Below are 27,929 nucleotides of genomic sequence, written 5' to 3'. Positions count from 1 at the left end.
TACGTGGTGAGTGCTACGTGCTTTCCGACCGCTTCGATCGCATTCCAATGTTGCCGCAGGGCGGAATATCATTCGGCTGCAGTTTGATGAGATAACCTCCGGTCATGGGTCGGTTGCCGGCTCTCTGCAGTATCTCTGCGTTTTGTTTTGAACACCCGCCTACAAGCAGCTATCACGACGAGGGGGGACCAGTGATTTGTCTTCCACTAGCGGCTAACCAGGACGCCAAGATGTACTCGACAGAACTGAAATAATACACACGTTCATTAAGTTCCTCGCATTACGCTCAGAAAACACGAACCCAAGTTTTCAACAGTAAAATTTGAAGAATTTTCAGCAGTGGTAAAATCTGATACTAGCGAAATATTCCTACGTAATTGGTTCAAATGGCTCTGAGCACTATGGGACTTAACTGCTGAGGTCATCAGTCCCCTAGAACTTAGAACTACTTAAACCTAACTAACCTCAGGACATCACACACATCCATGCCCGAGGCAAGATTCGAAACTGCGACCGTAGCGGTCGCGCGGTTCCAGACTGTATCGCCTAGAACCGCTCGGTCACCTCGGTCGGCCCTATGTAATTATGAGAGTTGTTATACAGAATAAATGCGAAAGTCAACTCTACACCAGTCTCACGTCATATTAGGCAAAACCAAATCCAACTCCATGCTGCGGATCAGATTATACACGTTTTCAATAAATGTCGTTAGACAAACGTGCGGAAGTAAGGGCCTATAATGCTTAATAACACTTTTTACGCTCAGGTGTTATGACTATTTTGGAGAATGAAAATCTGTTGTGTCGGCAGACTAGCCAACATAACGCACACTAATTGAGAGAGGAGGCCGAAATGCACGCGTCAACTCACGCAGGCTGGCGTTAGGTCTGAAACAGGATACGTAATGAATGCTATAAAGAAAAGTACGTAGCTGCTGGAGTACTTAACTTTAATCCATCATTTGTGTACAGCGTTCTTGATGATGCAAGTGAGACTCTCTCTAGAAATGGTTAATGGCGCCTTGCTAGGTCGTAGCCATGGACTTAGCTGAAGGCTATTCTAACTATCTCTCGGTAAATGAGAGAAAGGCTTCGTCAGTGTAGTCGCTAGCAAAGTCGTCCGTACAACTGGGGCGAGTGCTAGTAAGTCTCTCCAGACCTGCCGTGTGGTGGCGCTCGGTCTGCGATCACTGACAGTGGCGACACGCGGGTCCGACATGTACTAATGGACCGCGGCCGATTTAAAGCTACCACCTAGCAAGTGTGGTGTCTGGCGGTGACACCACAAAATCACTCACGAGTCAACATAGATTCGCGAATAACGAACTTGCGAAACTCGGCTCACCGTATCATGTGGCTGACGCGAGTGCTCGTGTGGTGGACTGTGGTGTTCTGAATGAGTGAATAAATAAACGAAACAGGCTGAAGTCCGGTTCTGGCACGTAGCCTACTACTCTCGAATAACATCAACAGTTCACTCCGACCTTAAACTGTTGCACTAGAGAGCTACGAGAAACGCAGCAGTACAAACCTAACTTTCTGTATCTTGTGCTCTAATGAACAAACATGTGAATACTTGACTGTAGTCTACCTCCGTAACAGCGTAGTCTGTAGACCGAGCTAGGTGTCACAGTTATTTAAGCACTCGTGTTCAGGTGGCTGGATTTTGTAACCAGACAGCCCCTTGATCGTCCTCAGTATAGGTTCATGAGGATTTCTCTAGCCTTGTTAATATGGTCCTAATGGAAGCGGCTATACAAGAAGCTTTCCTGCACAAACAGCACCTTATTTTGAAAATGAGGAGGCCTATGATTCTACTTCGAAGCACAATATTCTTGGGCAGATGTGTGAGCGTGGCTTCCGAAGTCGTTTTCCCATTTTTTTTATGGCATTATTCTTTCCCTATTATTCCAAACACCTAGTAGGCCACATCCTCCCAGAGCGGTTTGAACAACAGGATGTTGTCACTCGAAGTCTGACTGTTTTTGCTATATGGTTATTAATTTGAAAAATAAAAAAGATCTTGTGTTTTTGGGCTGTCACACTTTGTTTCAAGCTTATGTTTTTGCTATAGTTATTAATACTATAACGTCGATAGTAACCAGTCCTGTCCAGTGTTCGTTACTCGTGGGTAATTCTTCCTCCATCTTCTGTCATGCAACCTTGCAACAGCAATTCACATGCATATCGCAATTAAAGAGCAGGAGAATTTGACGGGAAAGGAAGTCTTTAGTTTTTCGTTAATACGTGTGTGTGTGTGTGTGTGTGTGTGTGTGTGTGTGTGTTCTTTTTAAAAGTTCCATTCCATTTTAACTTCCCTGAGTTCAGGATAGGGGACGCTGTTATTAATTTGAAAAATAAAAAAGATCTTGTGTTTTTGGGCTGTCACACTTTGTTCAAGCTTATCTTGCTGCCGTACCGTAGGGACCTATAAGCACGGCCCCTGAAAACAGTAAGTATTTAAAAGTACTTTAGTGCTAGTTCATGGGGAGTAGATCGAACCCGTCTGCTGCAATTTTTTAGTCTTCGTGAGGTCCCTGCCTGCATATGGGTACATGGTGCATGGGTCTATAAGACTTCCCTATTCAAAAAATTTTGGACGTGGGGCGCCATGAAAGAATGAGGCTGGGCACCTGGGCCTTTACCACCAGCCCTCTGCTCTGAGACGGTGACTCCCGACGCTGCGACCATATCCACGCCACGGACGCCTGCATTCCATACAGCTTCCCGCCCGTGACTACCTTTCAGCAATCCACTGTGAGGAGAAATGCCTTACTGGACCTGCACAAGGGGCTATCTTTTACAGGTGAGCGTGGCTCACGTCGAAATTTTGCACCAAGGATGGAACAGTGGCTTCTGTAGACGATTAGCCTTTTTTAGATTCGGCGGTTTTAAGAAGGAATGTACTCCAGCACTAACTTTTAAGTCATCATTGTATAGCATTTTAGATCACGATTTGAATGTACACTGAAGCGCCAAAGAAACTGGTATAGGCATGCATATTCAGATACAAAGATATATAAACATGCAGAATACGGTGCTGCGGTCGGGAACGCCTATATAAGATATTTATCAAGTGTCTGGCACAATTGCTAGAACGGTTACTGCTGCTACAATGGCAGGTTATCAATATTTAAGTGAGTTTGAACGCGGTGTTATAGTCGGCGTACAAGCGTTGGGACACAGCATCTCCGAGGTAGCATTGAAATGAGGATTTTCCCATACGACCATTTCACGAGTGTACCGTGAATATCAGCAATCCGGTAAAGCATCAAATCTCCGACATCGCTGCAGCCGGAAAAAGATCCTGCAAGAACGGGACCAACGACGACTGAAGAGAATCGCCAGCGGTGTGGCCGTGCGGTTCTAGGCGCTTCAGTCTGGAACCGCGAAACCGCTACGGTCGCAGGTTCGAATCTTGCCTCGGGCATTGATGTGTGTGATGTCCTTAGGTTAGTTAGGTTTAATTAGTTCTAAGTTCTAGGTGTCTGATGACCTCAGAAGTTAAGTCGCATGGTGCTCAGAGCCATTTGAACCATTTGAAGAGAATCGTTCAACGTGACGGAAGTACAACCCTTCCGCAAAATGCTGCAGATTTCAATGCTAGGACATTAAGAAGAGTCAGCGTTCGAACCGTTAAACGAAACATCATCGATTTGGGCTTTCGGAGCCGAAGGCCGACTCTTGTACCCTTGACGACTGCACGACACAAAGCTTTAAGCCTCGCCTGGGTTCATCAACAACGGCATAGGACTGTTGATAACTGGAAACATGTTGCCTGATCGGACGAGTCTCGTTTCAAATTGCATCGAGCGGATGCACGTGTGCGGTTATGGAGACAACCTCATGAATCCATGGACCCTGCATGTCAGCAGGGGAATTTTCAAGCTGGTGGAGGCTCTGCAATGGTGTTGGGCGTATACAGTTGGAGTGATATGGAACCCCTGATACGTCTAGATACGACTCTGACAAGTGACACGTACGTAAGCATCCTGTCTGATCACCTGCATCCATTAATGTCCATTATGCATTCCGATGGACTTGGGCAGTTCCAGCAGGACAGTACAACACCTCACACGTCCAGAATTGCTACAGAGTGGCTCTAGGAGCGCTCTTCTCAGTTTAAAAACTTCCGCTGGTCACCGAACTCCCCAGACATACAAATTATTGAGCATATATGGGATGCCTTGCAACGTGCTGTTCAGAAGAGATCTCCACCCCCTCGTACTATTACGGATTTATGGACAGTCCTGCAGGATTCATGGTGTCAATTCCCTCCAGCACTACTTCAGAAATCAGACGAGTCCATGCCACGTCGTGTTGCGACACTTCTCTGTGCGCACGATATTAGGCAGGTGTACCAATTTCTTTGGCTCTTCAGTGCAGTATACACGGATTGTACCAAGCATTCGGGCCCCCCTCGCTACTCCGTACTATTCCCCGACCGTGCCTTCAGCATTTATCTTTCCAACTAATGCACTGTAGTTAGCGCAGAACTACGTGCCATCCTGAAGGCACTGCAGAAGTTGAGGTGTAATACAAAACAAACAGTTTCTCATTCATTCCGATACAATTAGTGATCTACAAGCACTGCTGCAAAAGAATGCAACAGAGAAGAGAAAATGATCAAATTATGAGGGGCAGTCAAATGAAAGCCGAACACCCGTAACAACGGGAGCATGGAATGGTTCCATTCAAAGGCAATGACGAATTCAGTCCGCCTGCATTCCTGGGCGTTTTGACTTTATGGCGCGTCGTAGCTTCTGCAAAGTGTCTTCATAGCACTGCGCACTGATTGTGGTTCCACGCTCGAGAAACTCGACGAGCAGGATAACGCCCGCCCCCACATTGCCACTCGGACGGAGGCTACACTTCGGCGATTCGGTTGGAAAGCACTGCGACATCCTCCGCACAGCCCGGATCTTTCACCGTGTGATTTTCACATCTTTGGTGACCTGAAGAAAGAAATAGGTGGACGTTGGTTTCAGTCGGACGAGGAGCTGCAAGAGTAAGTGGAATTGTGGATCCGTCAGCGGCCGACCGTGTTCTACAAGACAGGAACTGCCGGTCTCACATCCCAGTGGAATAAATGTCTTAATGCGTTTTGTTATTACTTTTTAATGGTGTTCATTATTCTGCAGGCCGCCGTTTCGACAAGAGCGATGGCTGGTTGTGAGGGGTAATGAAACAACCATCCGGCTGTGAAGCACCTCATACCAGCCACTACGAAAGTAGTTTCCGAACTGGACATTGGCCACTAAGATATGGCTTCGAAGTTCGACCAGGGGACCATGTGACTGTGATATCTGTGTCGTACACACCACTGAGCGCCACATGTTAACTGATATTATATCTTGATAAGAGGGCAGAACACAATTCTAAGCGGTGACCTGTCATCTATTTCAGGTGATGACGAGACTAGTGTGGTAAACAACATCTAAAATTTCTGTAGTGTATGAACTCCCGACTAAACTCTTAGGCTGCGGTTTTAGTGTGTTAAAAAAGTGGCAAGCAAATCTTTTTTAAATCAAGTGCTCAGCCATTCACAAATAACTGTTATAAAACTTTCGCTAGTTCTATTGAATTTCCTTTTTTATCCTAAGCTCTTAACTTCATGACCCATGGTATCTGACACCGTAACGCTACATATTATGTTTTTGTTTCACTAAGCAACATTCTTGTTACAATATAGTCATCTAATTTTCAGTCGCAGAATAGTTACTATTTATGGCTATACAAACAGCTTAATTCCTACTAACGATATTTTACGAAAACCATGGTTGTGTGATCGCAGCATTCATTAAACTTTATTTTCTTCACTTCGTACCTGGTATCCACGATCACGCCCTATCGTTGATTGCATTGTGGACTCTCGACAACTACTCTTCATCCTGTCTCTAAAACGCACTTTGGTCATTGCTAAGGAAGGAATATTAGATTGCTCTCTAGAGGTGTAGGACTAGCACAGTTATGCAAGGAAGGTAGTAGAAAAATCAGCGCTGACTATATTTAAGGAACTACTCAAAACTGGACTAAAAGGAACTTAATATGCATAACCTGGAAAAAAAGAAACTGAAGACCGCAGAATGGGAGCTTCACGGGTTCACAACATTATTTCAGGATTACAAAATAGAGTCAATTTTTTAAATAACTAGGCGGTCTGAATCGACTTGTCAATATGACACTCTACCCCCTTTGATGTGGATGCATGCATTCATGTATCCCGACATGTACTTATTTCCTTCAGAAAATATCGATATATGTGGGCATAACTTTTCGCCCGATATATCGATATCAAAATGGCAATATCGAGTGCCGATTTTTTATTTTTTATTTTTCTTCAATTTTCGGTAAATATTTGAAGTTGTTCTATTGAAATTGTAGTGGAACACAATTTTATGTTCACTGTCTAATCTTTCTCTTTGACTGTTTGAAGCAAGTATATGTGTCACAAAAGGAATGCGATTGTATTGGAGGTGTAGCGGTGTAAATGGAATAACAAGATTTCCTATGTGAAGAAATAGCACACGACTTGCGTTAAGAAACAAAAATCTTTTATGACGGTGGGCGGAGAAGTGTGAGGGGGATATGCTGACGCAATCGGCGCTCGGCGCCTCTAACAGAAACAGAAATGTTTAGCTTCACCATGTAATTTTTAGGGTACAACTGCTAGGTTCCTGGCGTCGACGGAATGAAAAAAAAAAAAAAAAACAGGAAGTCGACGTGAAGTGTTCCGAACAAATCTCATGTGTGACGAAACCGAACGACGGACCCATCGGACAACTTTCATTGTGCCACTCACTTGCAGTTACCATTGTTAGCAAAGTGGTTATCGCCAAGCGTGAACGTGCATCGTTTTCCTTTCAATTCTTGCTCTAACGCGGATAGGCAGGCTGCTAGATCGGTGATGTACACAATATTTAATAATCAATACTTAAATATACAGCTCTAAAATCGACAGTATATTTACAGAGTGCAGCCGATACTTTTGTGGGCAGTTATGTCGATATTCTTCACGTCGATATATCGATACGTTTCTCAATTTACGGTGATTCTATAGCGGTATTTTCTAAATATCGATATATCAGACTCCCGGTATTTTTAGAAATATCTAAGTCATAATTCGGATGGGTAGTGTGTCATAGACCGTTGTGCCCTCTCGTGAGGCAAGAAGACCCTCAACTGTCGTAACTGGTGCTTAATAACCTGGATGCTGGCACTGGGACGGAGTTAAGTCCAAGCTGGTCTCTCACATGTTCTGTCGGGGACGGATATGGGGATCTTGCAGTACCTCCACATCAGGCAGACGGTTCACAAGACGCGGGTCAGCTGTGGACGAGCATTTCCCTGTTGAAAAATGGCAGCACGATACTGTCGAGTGTGAGAGGTAACGTACGAGCACGTAGTATGCTCGTGACGTACCGTCGTGCCGTCAGAGTTCCTTCAGTCGCTATCAGTCGTGAGCTGACGTCATAACAGATGGCTCCCCACACCACGGCGCCAGGAGAAACATCGATGTGCCTCTCCAAAACGAAAGAAGAATGGGACGTTTTCCCATGTCGCTGCCACACTCAACGTCGTACGAGTAGGAAGGAACCACGATTCATCGCTGAAGACAATACGAAGCCATTCGAGAGGAGTCGTGTTTCACGGTCAGCGCATCACTCCAAAAGTAGCCGTTTGTGTTGCAGCGTTAACGGCAGCCTCTGCAAGGGGCAGTAATTCGAAGCCGGCCGCTGTGGAAGAGCGGTTCTAGGCGCTTCAGTCCGGAACCGCGCTGTTGCTACGGTCGCGGGTTCGAATCCTATCTCGGACATGGATATTAAGTCACATAGTGCTTAGAGCCATTTGAACCTTAGTTCGACTACTGCTGGTCTCCGACCAGTGGTGTACGATGACACATGTTCTTGCCGAGTCCAACACTTGTTCTCGGGTGCCAGATTCAGTGGTGACAAATGGTTTAAATGGCTCTGAGCACTATGGGACTTAACATCTGAGGTCATCAATCCCCTAGAACTTAGAACCACTTAAACCTAACTAACCTAAGGACATCACACACATCCATGCCCGAGGCAGGATTCGATCCTGCGACCATAGCGGTAGCGCGGTTCCAGACTGAAGGGCGTAGAACCGCGTGGCCACACTGGCCGGCAGTGGTTACGATATGTTTGGTGCACAATACAGCGATCCATCTTCATAGTAGTCAGACGTGGTCGATTGGAACCTCAACGACGAGTATGCCTGGTCTTACATCCCCAGGTAATCCAACATCAGGCCACTGCCTCATTCCAATGCAGCACAAATCTCGCTTCGAAAGACAGAGGCGAATGATGTGACTATGGTTGTAGCTCCCAGCTCAAATCTGTTATAGCAAAATCGAAACCAATGCATCACACAAGGTATACTAAAAGCAGAAAAAATAATCTTTGAATCACGGCCTATCCAAATCGACAATTAATTCGTTCTTCACTAAAAATACAGTTTTGTGAAATACAGGGTGACATACGAGAGACGGACGGTTTTGAACTGCGTAGTAGTGAGGGCGCGGTGGTGGGAGGTGGTCGTGGTGGGGATAGTTCTGATCCACACAAGACACCATTTCATTTACTCAGTCACTATGGAGCAGTGGGACTTGCAACGTCGAGTGATTGTCTATGACAGTTTCGTGAAAAGTGGTGAGTCTATTCTTGCTACGCAGCGATTGTTTCGTGCGCGGTTTAATGTCGGTCGACATGGAGCTGTTCCGAGCCGTAACACAACCCTCAGATGGGTGGAAAACTTCAGATCAACTGGAAACATACTGGATAAGAAGCATCCTGGCCCGAGACGCAGAGTAACGGCGCCAGAAAATGTTGAGAGGGTAAGGCAAGCGGCAGTCAGAAGCACAGGACGGTCGGCTAGACGTCATGCTAGTGAGTTACGAATCAATCGTAAATCGGTTAGACGAATTTTGCATAAAGAATTAAAATTCCATCTCTACAAAATGCTCATTGTCCAACAACTTAAGGAAACTGATTTTGCTGTACGAGAAGACTTCGCTTACAGAATGCAAGTGATTTTGGGAGCGAATGAAAATGAAATTTTATTGATGAGCGATGAAGCTCATTTTCATTTAAATGGGACGGTGAATAAGCAAAACCTACGTTAGTGGGCTTCAGAGCATCGACAACTTATCCACCAGCGTCCTCTACACTCGGAAGAAGTAAGTCTGGTGTGCTCTTGGTTCTGTTGGCATTATTGGACGTTATTTTTTTGAAGAGAACGAGGCCATAGTTAGTGTTAATTCGGTTCGTTACATTCGTATACTTGAAACATTCTTGAAAGCGGAACTAAGAAGACGACGAACCCTTTAAAACGCGTTTGGTTCCAGCAGGATGGGGCAACATCGCACACTGCAAACACTTCAATGACAGTTCTTAGACGCATGTTTCCTGGCCGGATTATCTCACGTTTTGGCAATGTTCCTTGACCTCCCAGGTCTACATAGTTGCCAGTATGTGACTTTTTTCTGTGGGGGTACCTTAAGAACTGTGTCTATAACCACAAACCACGAAATTTGGACGAGTTGAAGAATGCAATCATTCAAGAAATTTCTGCCACCCCTGCAGAGATTTTAGTCCGTGTGATGGGGGATTTTGAGAAGAGACTTGAGTCCTGCATTCAAAATGATGGACATCACCTTGACGACAATATTTTTCACAAAATGGCTCAAATGGCTCTGAGCACTATAGGACTTAACATCTGTGGTCATCAGTCCCCTAGAACTTAGAACTACTTAAACCTAACTAACCTAAGGACATCACACACATCCATGCCCGAGGCAGGACTCGAACATGCGACCGTAGCGGTCACGCGGTTCCAGACTGAAGCGCCTAGAGCCGCACGGCCACACCTATTTCTCACAAATAACTTTGATAGCTAAAATGGCAAATAATGAGCTTTGATTTTGCGTAAATAAACGTGCATTAATTTTAAAGTTGGCTGAGTATTATTTCATTAAAAACCGTCCGTCTCCCGTGTGTCACCCTGTGTTTACTCACTGAACAAGTTATACTCGTATAATGTCAGAACTTGCGTAAAACTCCAAAAACTAATTTAATTAACACAAGTATCATATATACAAAACTAAAGTAATATTGTCTCGAATACTGGATATAAATGTTTTGAGTTCATTCTATGAGAGAGAAGGCATGCTGTGTTTCTCTTTTATAGTACAGTAACCTTTTCATATCTCAACTAGCAGAGCTGCAGTTCGCTGTTATTTTCGGTTGCAATACAGCTGACACAGGGTTTCAAATCTTCGACTCGAGTGAGTGAATATTTTATAAAAATAGCGGCTCAATAAGGAAGTATAAGACTACAAATTCGAAGATGAAACAAGGATTTTTTCCTATCACTTATCGATTGTTTTACTTCAGACGTATATTTGTAAATGCGACACGTACCAAGTTTCCCTGGAACTAGACGTCCACGTTAAACTGTAAGGTTCCCTGTAACGGAATGGGTAAGGAGACACTAAGTACAGAGGAAGGTGACGGCATACCACCACCATACCGGCCGCATCTTGCAAAGCACTCCAGTGCTTACAGCAGTCTTCCGGTTGGGGCCAGATTCACTTTGCAATGTTAGCTCAATAAACAATAGTGTTGAGGATCAGTGGACAAAGTTCAAAACCATCGTACAATATGCGTTAGATGAGTATGTGCCAAGCAAGATCGTAAGAGATGGAAAAGAGCCACCGTGGTTCAACAACCGAGTTAGAAAACTGCTGCGGAAGCAAAGGGAACTTCACAGCAAACATAAACATAGCCAAAGCCTTGCAGACAAACAAAAATTACGCGAAGCGAAATGTAGTGTGAAGAGAGCTATGCGAGAGGCGTTCAATGAATTCGAAAGTAAAGTTCTATGTACTGACTTGGCGGAAAATCCTAAGAAATTTTGGTCTTATGTCAAAGCGGTAGGTGGATCAAAACAAAATGTCCAGACACTCTGTGACCAAAATGGTACTGAAACAGAGGATGACAGACTAAAGGCCGAAATACTAAATGTCTTTTTCCAAAGTTGTTTCACAGAGGAAGATTGCACTGTAGTTCCTTCTCTAGATTGTCGCACAGATGACAAAATGGTAGATATCGAAATAGACGACAGAGGGATAGAGAAACAATTAAAATCGCTCAAAAGAGGAAAGGCCTCTGGACCTGATGGGATACCAGTTCAATTTTACACAGAGTACGCGAAGGAACTTGCCCCCCTTCTTGCAGCGGTGTACCGTAGGTCTCTAGAAGAGCGTAGCGTTCCAAAGGATTGGAAAAGGGCACAGGTCATCCCCGTTTTCAAGAAGGGACGTCGAACAGATGTGCAGAACTATAGACCTATATCTCTAACGTCGATCAGTTGTAGAATTTTGGAACACGTATTGTGTTCGAGTATAATGACTTTTCTGGAGACTAGAAATCTACTCTGTAGGAATCAGCATGGGTTTAGAAAAAGACGGTCATGTGAAACCCAGCTCGCGCTATTCGTCCACGAGACTCAGAGGGCCATAGACACGGGTTCACAGGTAGATGCCGTGTTTCTTGACTTCCGCAAGGCGTTCGATACAGTTCCCCACAGTCGTTTATTGAACAAAGTAAGAGCATATGGAATATCAGACCAATTGTGTGATTGGATTGAGGAGTTCCTAGATAACAGGACGCAGCATGTTATTCTCAATGGAGAGAAGTCTTCCGAAGTAAGAGTAATTTCAGGTGTGCCGCAGGGGAGTGTCATAGGACCGTTCCTATTCACAATATACATAAATGACCTGGTGGATGACATCGGAAGTTCACTGAGGCTTTTTGCAGATGATGCTGTGGTGTATCGAGAGGTTGTAACAATGGAAAATTGTACTGAAATGCAGGAGGATCTGCAGCGAATTGACGCATGGTGCAGGGAATGGCAACTGAATCTCAATGTAGACAAGTGTAATGTGCTGCGAATACACAGAAAGATAGATCCTTTATCATTTAGCTACAAAATAGCAGGTCAGCAACTGGAAGCAGTTAATACCATAAATTATCTGGGAGTACGCATTAGGAGTGATTTAAAATGGAATGATCATATAATGTTGATTGTCGGTAAAGCAGATGCCAGACTGAGATTCATTGGAAGAATCCTAAGGAAATGCAATCCGAAAACAAAGGAAGTAGGTTACAGTACGCTTGTTCGCCCACTGCTTGAATACTGCTCAGCAGTGTGGGATCCGTACCAGATAGGGTTGATACAAGACATAGAGAAGATCCAACGGAGAGCAGCGCGCTTCGTTACAGGATCATTTAGTAATCGCGAAAGCGTTACGGAGATGATAGATAAACTCCAGTGGAAGACTCTGCAGGAGAGACGCTCAGTAGCTCGGTACGGGCTTTTGTCAAAGTTTCGAGAACATACCTTCGCCGAAGAGTCAAGCAGTATATTGCTCCCTCCTACGTATATCTCGCGAAGAGACCATGAGGATAAAATCAGAGAGATTAGAGCCCACACAGAGGCATACCGACAATCCTTCTTTCCACGAACAATACGAGACTGGAATAGAAGGGAGAACCGATAGAGGTACTGAAGGTACCCTCCGCCACACACCGTCAGGTGGCTTGCGGAGTATGGATGTAGATGTAGATGTAGAACAACACACCCAGGGTAAATATACACAAAGTGAGTTTACAAGAAACGAACAATCTAACAGGTGAGAAAGCCTGTAAACGGTTCTCAGAAGCTGTAAACTTTTGATAGGCGTCTGTAGTTACCGCAGAGGAAAAAGAGAATGGAAGTCTTAAAAGATACGAAGTGCTCTGAAAGACGCAGTACAAAGAATGATCCAAAGCACACTACTGTGGAGTATTGAGCATGAAACGCTGCGTGTGGAACTACTGCACTTGCCTAGTTGAAACAGCAACCCGCCCATCGTTTAAAGTACCTAATGGATTAGTAAATATGATAGACATGACAGGGCGGTATAAATCCACTCATAATTAGGTTAGGCAGCAGTAATTAAATAGAGTACAGTGTTTCCTCATCAACCGAAACAAGTAGCTATAAGCCACGCAGCTGTTGCTATAGAATTATGCCTCTTTTTAATGTCCACCACCGACAATAACCCTCCTGAGCCTCCGCTGCCATTCACTCACTTGCTGTAAGTAGATTCTGGGCCTCTATCACTGTCCCTGGCGCTTTTCCCAAAACATCCAGGTTTGCGCCGTCCTCTGCAAACCAGCAGTGTGCGTAGAGAAGTCCGAGGAGAAGAAGAAAGAAGATCGACCAAGAAAAATTGATCTCTGGGCTTCACGAGATTATTTCACGTTGGATACACCCGACGGGAGCAACTTTAACGTGATAACGAATCGAACCGATGTCAAAAATCACTGTTTTATAATTGAATTACTGATACATTTATTTAAAAGCAACATTTTTCATTAATCGTCAGAGTCTCGTCATCGAGATGTATGTTGGTAATTACCGAAGTTCCTATCTCTTCCAGGTACTGTTAATCTGTTGCCTGCAGAAACTTAGGAAAGAGTGGCGAAAGTTGTTAACGTCAGCGGAAAACGCCAGTTTGCTTTTCTTCCGAGGTTTTGCGTATAAACGTTTCGTGACGCGCTTATGAAAGTGTGTATCTCTTTCGCGAGAACTGGCACTGTGAACTCGAGGTATTCTAGTTACGAAAAAAAAACTGTCACAAATCATCCTCGTTGATCAAGATTGTCAATGAAAATTTGAAGAAACATAATAAAAATGTGCAGTCGAACAATATGTTTAATTATTGTAATTATTCAGTATTATATACTCATCCACTTGTAACACCACAGCTCTTATGCTGTAAAGATTCATTTTACTTTATTTAATGTCACATTGTTGATCTTCTGTAAGTGTGATTGAATCGATAACATAAAATTGTGTACTCTTTTCTTCGTCAAACCTTTGATGTCGTGATTTGATTCTATGCAAAGTAGTGTATCTGTAATTTAAAGTTCTTTGTCCCATTTGGAGGGAACAGAACTTATTGTATGTAATTGTAATTTTGTGTGAATAATTTTTTGTAGAAGTGTCAATATGTGAAAATGTTCTGTTTTATTTAATGTATTTGTTTGCTGTTATGTAAATTGCTGATCCTCACTTAGGGTTCTTAGTTAGTTTGTATGTAAATGGTGTAGTGGTTCCCCTCTGGAACGGAAATGCGTATCGCGCGCAAATTGTGGTTGGCATAGGTGGAAAAGGTGGAACTGATAGGCAGTCGGGGACGAGCCACGAGTCAGAGATGAGCCACGAGTTCGTGCACTGCTAGTATAAAGGTGCATACTGTGATGATTCAGAGAGCGGCTTTTCCTGCTTCTTTCCAATGCCTCGGATGAGTGGATAAATAGCTGGAACTATTCTGGAATTTGCATTTATCATCGCCACCAAGAAATGACAGAGTCCAGCAATTCTACCTGCAATTCCACCTACCAACATGCAGTTGCCACCACGTTGCGCAATCACTGTAACGTAATACTATATTGATGTACAGTGAAGGATCAGCCTAATGGATGTGTTAGTGTGCTGAAATATAAGGTAATTCATATTGGAATTTATTTACCTACCTTGATTTACTCCTCATCATAACACCTCTCAGGGTCCTCTCCGTTTGAAGTAAAGTGATTACCGAGTGTCCTTACTGAAAGTATGTTGAAACCTAGAGCTTTGTTAAATAATGCCTCTTGAACTTATTAAAAAGATAGTTAAAGCTAATGTGGTAACAGAGTGAGTTAAAGCAAATGTTATTTGTCCAATAATAATTTTCCTATTGAAACTGTTATTTAAAGTGCTGTTACCAACTTCAAACTTTAGGCTGAGTCTTATAAAGTAAATAATCACGTTGTTGTCTGTAGTAAATTCTAAAAAGGAGAGTCAGTTTCTTGCAATTTTGTCAACATTGTGTTTCGTTGTAGTAAAAGTGAGAAAGCTGCAGTTGTGAAACGTTACATTCTCATGTATGCCAAGTGTTTGTCTCTCTTGTGTGCATATTAACAGTATAAAGACCACTCAGTTTGTGTAAACCCTGAAAGTGATAGTGTTTTTCTGTACCTGTTATAATTTTGAAAATAGTTCCTGCTGCTCTAACTGTTAGCTTCAATCTTAAAACATATGTGTGTTAGAGTTCATTGCACTCGCGTGTTGCTAAGTCTAGGTTGTGTCTGTTGTGTTGTCCATTATAGTTACTTATACCTACTTTCATAAACGAGAATGTCAATCTTTCTCTTGCCTAATTAGGCTGGCGACCGTTTCCCTTATTCTATAAACAGTATAGCTAGGCAAAATTTTGTTTGTCACTATTCCAATATTAACGTAATTCTGACTTTCATTTCCGATAAGCCACTTCCATTAGGAACAATACGGTCAACTTAACAAAATTCCTCTCAGAGGGTAACACTGCTCTGTTGCTTTGTGCCATAGTTACTTTTACAAAATTGTTTTATGTTAAAACTTGCTTCTGGCATTGAGGTTATGGTACAGTAGTAGCAGAAGGGAGTGTTATACACTGCATTAAAATACTAACATTTTTCCATTCACACATATTTCTTCTTCGTAGTTATCAGGTTAGCAGCTGTGGTCTCTAATATTTAACTTGCGTTACAAAGCTAATTCCCGGTCTATCCCGAGTACTTTGATTGTGGAATACTACGTGGTACTGTTGTAACAAAACGAAATTTTTGACAGGAAGTAAGATATAAATTCAAATGCAACAGGTAATTAAAAGTGCTCTGATATTTATTTTTCCCCGCTGCCTGTTTTGTCAGTTTTCCTGTGGGAGGAACTGGTCGCCGACTAAACGTCAGGTACAGCACACTGCCTTTGATATACGCGTTTAATGTCGCATATGAGTCGCTAATCTCTCAAAGCCAGGGTTTCGTTCAGTTTTTTGCAGGGCTATTTGCCAAAGAGAAATTTACGCTGAAATATATCGCCAAATGACATTTTTATCTTGAAAATACCGTGAACAGGGACTTGACTCCACGTCAGCGAAAATAATTTATTACGACAAAATTTATAACGACGCGCTCTCGGGATACGTAGTATCATTTTATCAGGGACTGCTGTCTTGAACGCACTTTATAAATGTAATTTAGTATCAGACGCTGAAGAAGACATGTCGGACGACGCAAAGCACGCGCTAGCGCCAAGTGTCTGCTCACTGGAAGACAACACTTGTCTTGCTCTGATTCAGTCAGACATGAGTTAAGGCAGTGCTGCGTGTGAGCCGCCTTGACCTATGTGTCGTCTGGCATAGACCTAGCAAAAACTGCACAGCTCGCTAAAAGCCGAATCAGGATACAGGGGGGATTTCTGCAACATGCAGCCATAGAAACTACTTCGCACGTTTTGCAGGCTCACTGAAATCTAGAAAGACAAGACCAAAAAATGGATTGAATTTACTTTCACTCGAAACGCAATCCATTCAGGTTTTTATATTTCGTTCGCTGTTACGCTGTTGAACTTTATACAGAAATCGGAAAAGATCATATGAACAACCGTTTCGTAAGTGTAGCTCCACGTTTTACGTAAGAAACAGTCCAAATATTTGTAGGTTGTAACGGAACATATTAAAGGCAATACTGTACCGAAGTATGCGATACCCTCCAAATTCAACCAGTTTAACGAGTATTTATGATTATAGAAAAGTTATTGTGTATGTTAACAATGAATGCGTAACATGTCTCCATAAACAGTCAACCCATTAAATTATACTGAATAACTAACCCACACAAAAGTTAATATCACTTGATCACTGATACAGCAAATGTCATCATGTAAAAATACTGAGTTCATCTTAAATAATTAATATGAAGTACGAAAAATAGTGTACAACTTAGGTATTTTGGATCTCCTTAAATAAAAATCACCCAGTGAAACCTATTTGTTCACTAGGAGCGGTTTCACTTAGTATTCACGAAATCAATCCTGTTTTAGACGAAAACCAATGTATTTCTTAATAATTCATGTTAATTACTTATTTATGCAAATTAGAGAAGTCAATTGACAAACTTCTAGAAAACGGACTTTTTGTGACAAAGAATTATTCTGTCAAGTCAACAAATCTGTCTGTCATTTTAATAACATGTTAAATTATGTCACTCGATGCAAATTAATAACTTTTCTGCACAAATTATGATAACAGATGTACATGTGACTTGTAAACTATATCTCTTTTTAGTAGTTCTTTGACAATGTTATAAATACGAGCAGCAAGAAGGGTCGAGAAGCAGTCGGAATGTTACTTTGGTACAGTGTGTTTGTGTGTTATTGTTTGAGGTGGATAAACAATCCAAAGAACATGTAAAGGAAGTTGTGTTGTGTCATAGTCTTTGGTGGACAGTGGAATTAAGATGGCCACCAGAGAAATAAATATTTGAAGTTTACATATTTGTTGGTTTCGTTCATCCTTTATCATCAAAAGCACATAAAACAAATCACGGGACCTCATGTGTTTAACCCTAGACAACCAGATTTAGAGCCAGCATCAACATCAAGACACAGCAGCGATCCAGCAAGCAGCAGTGATTACTACAATGCATTGTAATGGCGCCAACCTAACATCAAGTGCTAACAAGCTCCGTAAAGGGAGTGAAATAGTGCGATTACAGCAATTAGCAACATCTACGACCAGGCGACCATTACGAAAGTGGGGGCTCGTCCGGGATCTTTAAGTGCATCGATGATAATAGTGCAGCGATAAATTTCATAAGTGCTTAGCATTCCAAAAAAAGTTTATTTGTGCAGTGTGGCAACAGTGAAAATATGTCAAAATTAAATAAATAAATAAAGTGTGTTTGTGCGACTACCAAAAACCATCATCACACCACTCGGAAGATTAACGTCTGGATAATGTCAACAGAAGTCATCAATCAAGACCTCAGCTTCAATAAAACCGAATAGAAGTGAAGAAACCAACAGGAACACCGATCACGACATCATAGCATAAAGCCAGGTATTTTGTTGTTGTTGTCATTTAAAATAATTAATAGTTAACATGTCTCTACCTGAGAGTGATGAGATCGTAGGAAATGTAAAAATTGAACCTGGCGATGGTGAACAATTAAACTTAACAGAGTGGCTAGCAGGGTTTGCAACTCAAATAAGCTCGCAACTTAAACAATCCAGTGAAGAAATAAGTGTGAAACTGAAAGAAAACACAGATAGACTGGATAAGTTAAGTTTCAATTTTGATGAATTAAGTACTCATCTCAATGAGAAGTGTGAGGAAATTAAAACTACCCTCAGTAAGGACACTAGAGAACAGTTGATACACTTCAGAAAAGAATTTCAAGTTAAAGTTGAAAGTTTAAATGAAAACATACAAGCTAACACAGACAGCATTGCTGTCATCTACAACAGAGTAGATACTGAAGTTGAAAGATTAGATCAGAGAATAGACAAAACTTCAGAAAACCTTAAACAAGAATATAACCTGATTACCACTAATGTAGATAGAAAAGTAGAAAATATGCACACTAAATGTACACAATTGGAGGACGCATTGATGTCCAAACAAACGATTTACAATCAAAATACAATGTATGGGCACATCCAAGTGAAATGCTTTCCTGGTGAAAATCTGCACCCTATTGACTTTATTCACCAATGTAAGGATATGTTTGTGGTAGGAATGTCAGATAACATAAAAATCAAGTTAGTAAAACGGTTTCTAGAAGGGGAGGCCCTATCCTGGGCAAATGAGAATAATGATTCTTGGAATACTTTTGAAGAGTTTGAAGCTAAATTTATTTGCAAATTTTGGTCACAATCCATACAAGCCAGATTAAAGTCAGAATTTCTAAATGGACCAGTGTATAGAGGGAAAGTAGCGGGAATGCAAAAATTTTGCAGAGATCAATTGAAAAAGCTTGCTCACTTGAATAACTCTTTTGATATTATGACACAAATTGATGTTTTAAAAAGAAGGTTACCAGAGAGACTGCAGTGGGAATTGGTCCATGGACCAGATGATTCAATGGAAGAGTTCCTGAAATTTGTAGATAGATTAGATAGGGCCTTGGAAAGAGAAAATAACCAAAGTTTTGGCTCTGGCACCAACCAGTATGGGGGGTGGAACAGGAATGTAAATAGAGATTATTATGGGAGGAGAGACTTTGAAAATTCTGGAAATAATGCTCCAAATAGAGGAGATAGGAGATATGAAAATGATTTCAGAAACAATACACAGGAGGGAGGATGGAGGAGAGATAACAGGAATGATAGAAGTAGGTATTGGGGAAGAGAACAAGATAGAAGGGGGTTTGCTGAAACTAGTGAACTAAACGACAACTACAAACGGACAGACCTAGGGAACCAGCCGGGAAACGGTGGACAGTCCCACTAGATGTCCGTAGTTTTGGGGCTAGACAATATTATGATAGGACAACACATAACCGAAACTGGAAAAGGAGAGGATACAATGTAAAGAGTAAGTACCATGAAAACTCTGATGTTGTTAGAATGAATAAATTAGAATTTAATAAAAGGTTTTGGGATACTATGAGTAAAAGTGATACAGTTAATAAAAACAGTGTTCAAGCACAGGTAGTTAGTGAAAGTGCAGAAGTTGAAGGTATTGCAGAGTTCCATAGTTGGGCTGAAAAAGATACTGGTGTTAATATCAAGTCAGACACACCTCAAATAGAATCTATTTTGGGGGGTTTATTTGATAAGAAGGGGGATGACGAAGTGTTTAATGGAGCCAAAGACTCAATTGCTGAGATTCAGATACATAGGGGGGAAACTGAAGATGGGGTTGTTGCGGAGGAGGAGGAAGAAGTAATAGAGGGACATTTAAATAATGATCCTAAATCAAGTGATGTTGTTGATGAGAGTGTGGAGGAAGAAATAAAAGTATTTGGAGAATTGAAAAGTGATGATGAGCTAAAGGTAAGTGGTGTGACAAACATGGGTAATAATGAGGTTAATGTAAGTGAAATGCAGACTAGGGAATGTGTATCTGAGGACAAGCTATTGCCTATTGGGAACTATGAAACACTAATCTATGAGAATGGTAATAATAATAATATCAAAGAAAATATAAAGGGATGGAATGTAAATGTGTGTTTTCAAGAGAAAGGGGAAAAGTTTTTAGAAGTTTTGTGGAACAACTATGGAAACTGTATAAGCAAAGGTGCCTTTTGGAAAGAATTAGCAAAGGTAAGTGCAACCCTGTATCCTACATGGTGGACAAGAATCCGTAGTGGACTTTATAAAAAGGGGGTGAAAACAGTAGTTTGTTAAGTGACAACACAGTGTTAAAAGGAACAGATGAAAATAAAGGTTTATGTTTAAATGTCCATGCTGTGCAGACAGAGAGGGATGTGTCTAAGTGTAGGAAAGAGACATTAGACTTAGGAGCTAAAGAAATTGAAAATGATCTATTGTTTGAAAATACAGAAATAGACAAAGATGTTGAGCTAGGTTGTTCATATGTTAAAGTAAACATTTACATTGGTCCATTTGAAATAAAAGAAAGCCCACATCCTAATGCGTATAGACTTATCTTTCCCAGATCAAGAAGGTTATTTGGATTAAGAAACATCACTGAATTGAAACCATATAAACATGGTTAAGCACATTTCCCTGTTTGAATACAGTTACTTACCCATTTTCCATAAAGCATGTTATCAGCAAAGTTTTTTACTGGGTGTGTCTAATAGCAACTACCACTCATCCTACAGACCCTGGAGAAGTTCCAGATCTCTGAGAGAATGTTTTTATATTTATATTGTCACTATTGAATATTAAATTTTGAGACATCTCCTTTACTTGCAACGGGCAAGAAGGTGACAAACATTTATTACTTTCCTTTTGTATTGTTGAATATGGGACATACTTGCACCAAATAAAAGACAATGAAAAAATTGTTGTGCAAGACCCATCATTTTGTGACTATTGTGTTCTTAGGCATAAGATTTGTGTACAATTTTCTACAGTTAATCAGATGTTCACCAAGTTTGATGTTTGTGTTATGTTGTGACCAATTTAAGTGTCCAATTTTAGTATTAATATGTTCTTGTACTGTCTTGACTATGCGTCTCAATGGGAGACAAGTTTTTTAAATATTTCCTTTTTTTGCAAGTGCATATTATATTCATACATGTGACTTCTCTAGTGTTTGTGTTTATATATCATGTCCATACTTATATTTATGTTCTTTGTTTTCATTTCTTTTATGTGGCTCAAAAGGAGCAGACAGTTGCAATATTTTCCTATGGACATATGACCTGTCCATCTATGTAATATATTTATGTTCCTTCTATTATCTTGATTAATCTGTGTCTCAATGAGAACTGACTTTGAAATAATTTACATATATTTTTGATATATCTTAAAATCGCATGTGATATATTTGTGTCTGTTTTTAATCATTTTCCATGTGGCTCACTGGGAGCAAAGATTAACATTTTTTTTACTTTCATATATTACTAATTATTTTTATTATGCTGTCATACTGAATGACACAACTCAAAGTGCATTTGTAACAACACAACTAAAATGTTTGCGGGAAAAAGTCATTTTGGAACGGTGTAACGGTCATTGCATACATTCACATTATGCATAGTAAAACAAAAAAAAAATTTTATTAAAGTAGTACTTTTCCAAATTTTAACAATTTGACACATTTGTCCTAGTCGGCTAATATCATTAACATTCTGTAAATGATATTACCCGAGGGGGGTATTGTAACGGAACATATTAAAGGCTTTACTGTACCGAAGTATGCGATACCCTCCAAATTCAACCAGTTTAACGAGTATTTATGATTATAGAAAAGTTATTGTGTATGTTAACAATGATTGCATAACATGTCTCCATAAACAGTCAACCCATTAAATTATACTGAATAACTAACCCACACAAAAGTTAATATCACTTGATCACTGATACAGCAAATGTCATCATGTAAAAATACTGAGTTCATCTTAAATAATTAATATGAAGTACGAAAAATAGTGTACAACTTAGGTATTTTGGATCTCCTTAAATAAAAATCACCCAGTGAAACCTATTTGTTCACTAGGAGCGGTTTCACTTAGTATTCACGAAATCAATCCTGTTTTAGACGAAAACCAATGTATTTCTTAATAATTCATGTTAATTACTTATTTATGCAAATTAGAGAAGTCAATTGACAAACTTCTAGAAAACGGACTTTTTGTAACAAAGAATTATTCTGTCAAGTCAACAAATCTGTCTGTCATTTTAATAACATGTTAAATTATGTCACTCGATGCAAATTAATAACTTTTCTGCACAAATTATGATAACAGATGTACATGTGACTTGTAAACTATATCTCTTTTTAGTAGTTCTTTGACAATGTTATAAATACGAGCAGCAAGAAGGGTCGAGAAGCAGTCGGAATGTCACTTTGGTACAGTGTGTTTGTGTGTTATTGTTTGAGGTGGATAAACAATCCAAAGAACATGTAAAGGAAGTTGTGTTGTGTCATAGTCTTTGGTGGACAGTGGAATTAAGATGGCCACCAGAGAAATAAATATTTGAAGTTTACATATTTGTTGGTTTCGTTCATCCTTTATCATCAAAAGCACATAAAACAAATCACGGGACCTCATGTGTTTAACCCTAGACAACCAGATTTAGAGCCAGCATCAACATCAAGACACAGCAGCGATCCAGCAAGCAGCAGTGATTACTACAATGCATTGTAATGGCGCCAACCTAACATCAAGTGCTAACAAGCTCCGTAAAGGGAGTGAAATAGTGCGATTATAGCAATTAGCAACATCTACGACCAGGCGACCATTACAAGGTATAGGCTACACAGAAACTCTAAATGAAAGTAAATGAGCTTTTGTACTGTTGCTTGCAAAATACCTAGGAAGGCGTTAGAGGATGGTAACGGGAGGGGGGGCTTATTTGCTTTTGCAGTACTAACTTTAATAACACGATAGTAATGAAATTCGCGATAGTGGAGCTCAGGGAAGGTATGTGTATTACCCGATTAAAAGTCTATAACTGAAAGGGATGGGTAGCATTTTGAAACTACCAACGTGTATGGTGTCGAGAACGACTTGATTCCGTCTCTGGAAATGACTGTAAAATGTTACACTTATTCTTATCTTTTCGTTTTGATGAGAGTCCTCGAGTCTTTCATAAAGTTCCCCGTACGCAGCACACCATGCCCTGGTTTTGCCTTCGTCTCCAGGAATACTTCTTGCTTTGTCGGGATAGAGGAACAGTATAAAACTCACTATTCGCCCGACGTTATTTCTAAAAACGGTTCAACAGACCAGGTTTTCTGACCGTGGCATCACTGATCCTCTCCATTGTATTGTGCACTTTATTCTTTCACATATTGTTCGTCAGCCACATGTTAATCTCAAAATTAACTTTCATAGCTGGTACCTGCTAAGAGTACCATCTCATAATCTTCTATTTCAATAATTAAGTTTAGTTTTTTTCACTGTTGTGTTTAGCAAATAAAGATTTCCGATAAACTCTGCATACTGCCAAGCTATTAGATATAGTAGATCCCAGTAGTAGTAATAAAATTTTCGACGGTTATCATTCATGCATCAACGAAGAGGGAACCGGCAAGCAATTTTCGCTTTTTGTACATCTACAAGATTAGAAGATCAACAAAAATAATAGTGTTGTGCCAATATATTTGTTGCATTGGGAACTGGCACCCAATGGATGTTTCTAATCACATGTATTTCGTACGTGACCATTATTTACATTGAGGTTTATTCACTCTCATGCTCATTTTTCCATACACTTAAACCCCACTATACTAAGTAAAAGCCAGTAAGTGGCAGTGACATTTGACCTGTAACAAACTATTTTATATTTCTTGCCCAATGTCACGATCAAAAATAATGTGCAGTTGTGATACATTTAGTTTTCAAGATTTAATTTCTTGGACACTGGTGTCTTCGTAGACTAGTTCACTTCTCTAGATTATTGCTTCATAATTTAATAATAAACCAATATTAGCTGAACAAAATGCAATTAGTTTACTTTTCAACATTAAAAACGAAATTTTTCTAACATAAAGCGAAGATTAACACATTATTACGTATCAATATCTCTACCTTCAGACTATACAGCTATTTGTAAAACCCGGTGAATAGCATTCGTTGACGCCAGTCATGAAGTTAGCTTGTGAATTCGACAGTGACGAACAACTCTCTTTTGGTCGGTACTGAACTAAAATTTGACACGCAGATACGGCTATTACTCGGCATGGCGCACTGGGTACCCAGCCGAAATAGGAAGTAGCTTGGTCACGTGACTAGTTACAGTCACAGAGTAGTGTGCGGAGAGTGCGAGAGCGAAAAGTCGGAAGCTGCGGCAACTTTTTGTTGATGCCAGTAATTACACTGAAAACGTGAGAGCGCCGAGAGAGAAGGCGACGAAAGATGCAAGCAAATACTGACAAGCAAAAGTTAGGTGGATGGTGTGCAAGTAACAGGGGGCGGGACAGTATGGCGAGTGGAGCAGGATTAAATATCTGCCCCAAAGCAGAATAGCTAAAATGCACACAGTAAATATTTCTTCGATAACGTAGATAAACGTGTTATTAGACAGCAGTTTCTACAATATTATTAACAACACAAAGGAGTATCGTATTTGCAAAAAAAAAAAAAAAAAATCGCAGCTTTAGAATATCAGGCTAGCAACGAAATTTTCAGAAAACTGTTCCACCTACGGGATTTGATTTTCAAAGGTGCCAGAATAAACGAGTCATTTTCTTTGTTTACTCTCCGCAATTACAGCCTACTATCTGGGAAGCTAAAATATGCCATAAAGCTCTAACTTTTAAGAATAATAATAAAAATGTATCAAGCTCCGACACGGTCGCGGATCGAACAGTGATTCAGAAACCCGTAATCTGAGGACCTAACAAGTTCGTGATAATAGACAGAAATAAAGAAATTTGTTCTATAAAAATATATATTAATTCTTTATTCTCGGTGCTTAACTAAAAAAAAGAAATGCTAATATTAGCACTAGTTACTACTACCACAAAACTACAATATAACCTTAACAAATGACCCAACTGCTAATACTACAGTTAGTGCAACAGAATCTGTTATCTTTTTGTTCATTTATCAGAGTACATTTAAACTGTAGATAATTGTTTCCGCTATTGGATCCGCCCTCGTACTTACTCGGGTCAAGAGTCATTCTCTGCTGGATTTCTTGGGCATTGGGCAGCACGACAGCAGCGTTTCCACATAATCATTGCCTTGTGATCCAAATTCCATAATGTCCGACAGTCATTACCTGCTGTGGCTTCCTCGAGCACGTAGTCCCACAATGTGTACTCTGGAGTGCTCACACTGCTGCAAGCTCAGTCACATTTGTCTTTTGATTTTATATAGATACGTAGCATACGGGACAAAACAAGTCATGTAATGTATCAGTCCACTCGACAGGTTTAGATATCTCATTTTTAGTCCGTCGTAATGTTAGGGAGAAATTTGCATGTTCTACTTGGTCTGAAGTGTCTCATTCATTTTGCCACAGTTGTAATATGCGACCTTATGTTAGCTTTTTCGTTATGGTGTCAATTCCAACTATGTATCGTATTCCCATCTGATTGTCTTTCTTTACCCAGTGGAGGACACCCCTTTTCCTAATTTCCAAGTTCAGCGGGCATATTCCTAGAATCACTAGCAATGCATCATTCGGGGTAGTGCAGTAGGCGCCCACTAATCTTAATAGCACTCCTCACTGAACTATTCTGATAATGGCGCTGCCCTCAGAAGCTGCAGTCTCTGAGTGCATCATATCTTAAAACTCATGTTAATATGGATGGGTGGTACGCTCCAATTGTTTTCAAGGGAAATCGGAATGGCCTCTTTGCGATGTTTTTAGTTTTATTCTTCACGTTTGTACTTTTGTGTCTGCCCCCCCCCCACCCCCCCTATATCATGCACGAAATTACGACTTTCGACCAGGAATACCCGTAGATATCCTGTTACTCTACTGCTTCTAATAAACACATCGTTTAATTTTGCCGCGAGGAGTGGCCGCGTGGTTAGAGGTGCCATGTCACGGATTGCGCAGCCCCTCCTGCCAAAGGTTCGAGTACTCCCTCGGGCATGAGTGTTCGTGTGTTGTTCTTAGCATAAGTTAGTTTAAGTAGTGTGTAAGCCTAGGGACCGATGACCTCAGCAGTTTGGTCCCTTAGGAATTCAAATGTGTGTGAACATTTTTGTTTAATTTTACCTTAGGATTACTTGTTAAGCTCCCTTTAGCAGAGGTGTCGTGGTTTTGTTAGGTGCTATTGATAATTTTCGAAACTATCCTTCAAGCTCATAGAGCGCTACATTACATTTGTATTGTATAATTCTTCTGGCGTCAGTGTGTACAACGAACTGCATATCATCTGAAAATGCTACCAATCCGTTTACGTTATCGCTGTTGTGACTTCTGTAGTACGGGCTCCAATGCAACATACCAAAGCTCTGGACCAAACATTGAACCGTGTGGACAGCCTTTTGTTACTGTCTTCGTTGTTTCCTGAGAAACTTAGTGACTGAAATTTCATGAGAACGCCTTTTTTCATTATTGGGACCCCAACTCGCTTAGATCCGTGACACTCTCTCCCCTATTTCGCGACAATGCAAAACGAGCTGCCTTTCTTTGAAGCTTTCGATGTCCTTCGTCGATGCCGTATGGTGCGGATCCCACACCACGCAGCAATACTCCAGAGGAGGACGGGCAAGCGTAGTGTAGGCAGTCTCTTTAATAGACGTGTATCATCTTCTACGTGTTCTGCCAATAAAACTCAGTCTTTGATTAGCTTTCCCCATGACATTATCTATGTGATCGTTCCAATTTAAGTTATTCATAACTGTAATTCGTTAGTACCTACAATATGTGATCAAAAGTATCCGGACACCCGGCTGAATATGACTTACAAGTTCGTGGCGCCCTCCATCGGTAATGCTGGAATTCAATATAGTGTTGGCCCACCCTTAGCCTTGATGAAAACTTCCACTCTTGCAGGCATACGTTCAGTCAAGCGCTGGAAGGTTTCGTGGGGAATGGCAGTCCATTCTTCAGGGACTGCTATATTGACGAGAGGTATCGATGTCGGTCGGTGAGGCCTGGCACGAAGTCGGCGTTCCAAAACATCCAAAAGGTGTTCTATAGGATTCAGGTCAGGAGTCTGTGCAGGTCAGTCCATTACAAGGATGTTATTGTCGTGTAACCACTCTGCCAAAGGCCGTGCATTATGAACAGATACTCGATCGTGTTGAAAGATGTAATCGCCATCCCCGAATTGCTCATCAACAGTGGGAAGCAAGAAGGCGCTTAAAACATCAATGTAGGCCTGTGCTGTGATTGTTCCACGCAAAACAACAAGGGCTGCAAAACCCCTCCATTAAAAAAACGACCACACTATAACACCACCGCCTCCGAATTTTACTGTTGGCACTACACACTCTGCCAGATGACGTTCACCGGGCATACGCCATACCCACACACTGCCATCTGATCGTCACATTGTGTACCATGATTCGTCACTTCACACAACGTTTTTCCACTGTTCAATCGTCCAATGTTTACGCTCCTTACACCAAGCGAGGTGTCGTTTAGCATTTACCAGCGTGATTTGTGGCTTATGAGCAGCCGCTCGACCATGAAATCCAAGCTTTCTCACTTCCACTCTAATTGTTACAGTACTTGCAATGGATCTGGATGCAGTTTGGAACTCCTGTGTGATGGTCTGGATAGAAGTCTGCCTATTACACATTACGACCCTCTTCAACTGTCGGCGGTCTGTGTCGGTCAACAGACGAGGTCGGCCTGTACGCTTTTTTACTGTACGTGTCCCTTCACGTTTCAACTTCCCTGTCACATCGGAAACAGTGGACCTAGGGATGTTTAGGAGTGTGGAAA

This window comes from Schistocerca cancellata, chromosome 4 (assembly GCF_023864275.1).
Source record: "Schistocerca cancellata isolate TAMUIC-IGC-003103 chromosome 4, iqSchCanc2.1, whole genome shotgun sequence".
In the NCBI taxonomy this organism is placed as follows: domain Eukaryota; kingdom Metazoa; phylum Arthropoda; class Insecta; order Orthoptera; family Acrididae; genus Schistocerca; species Schistocerca cancellata.
Note: the sequence above shows the minus strand (reverse complement) of the source record.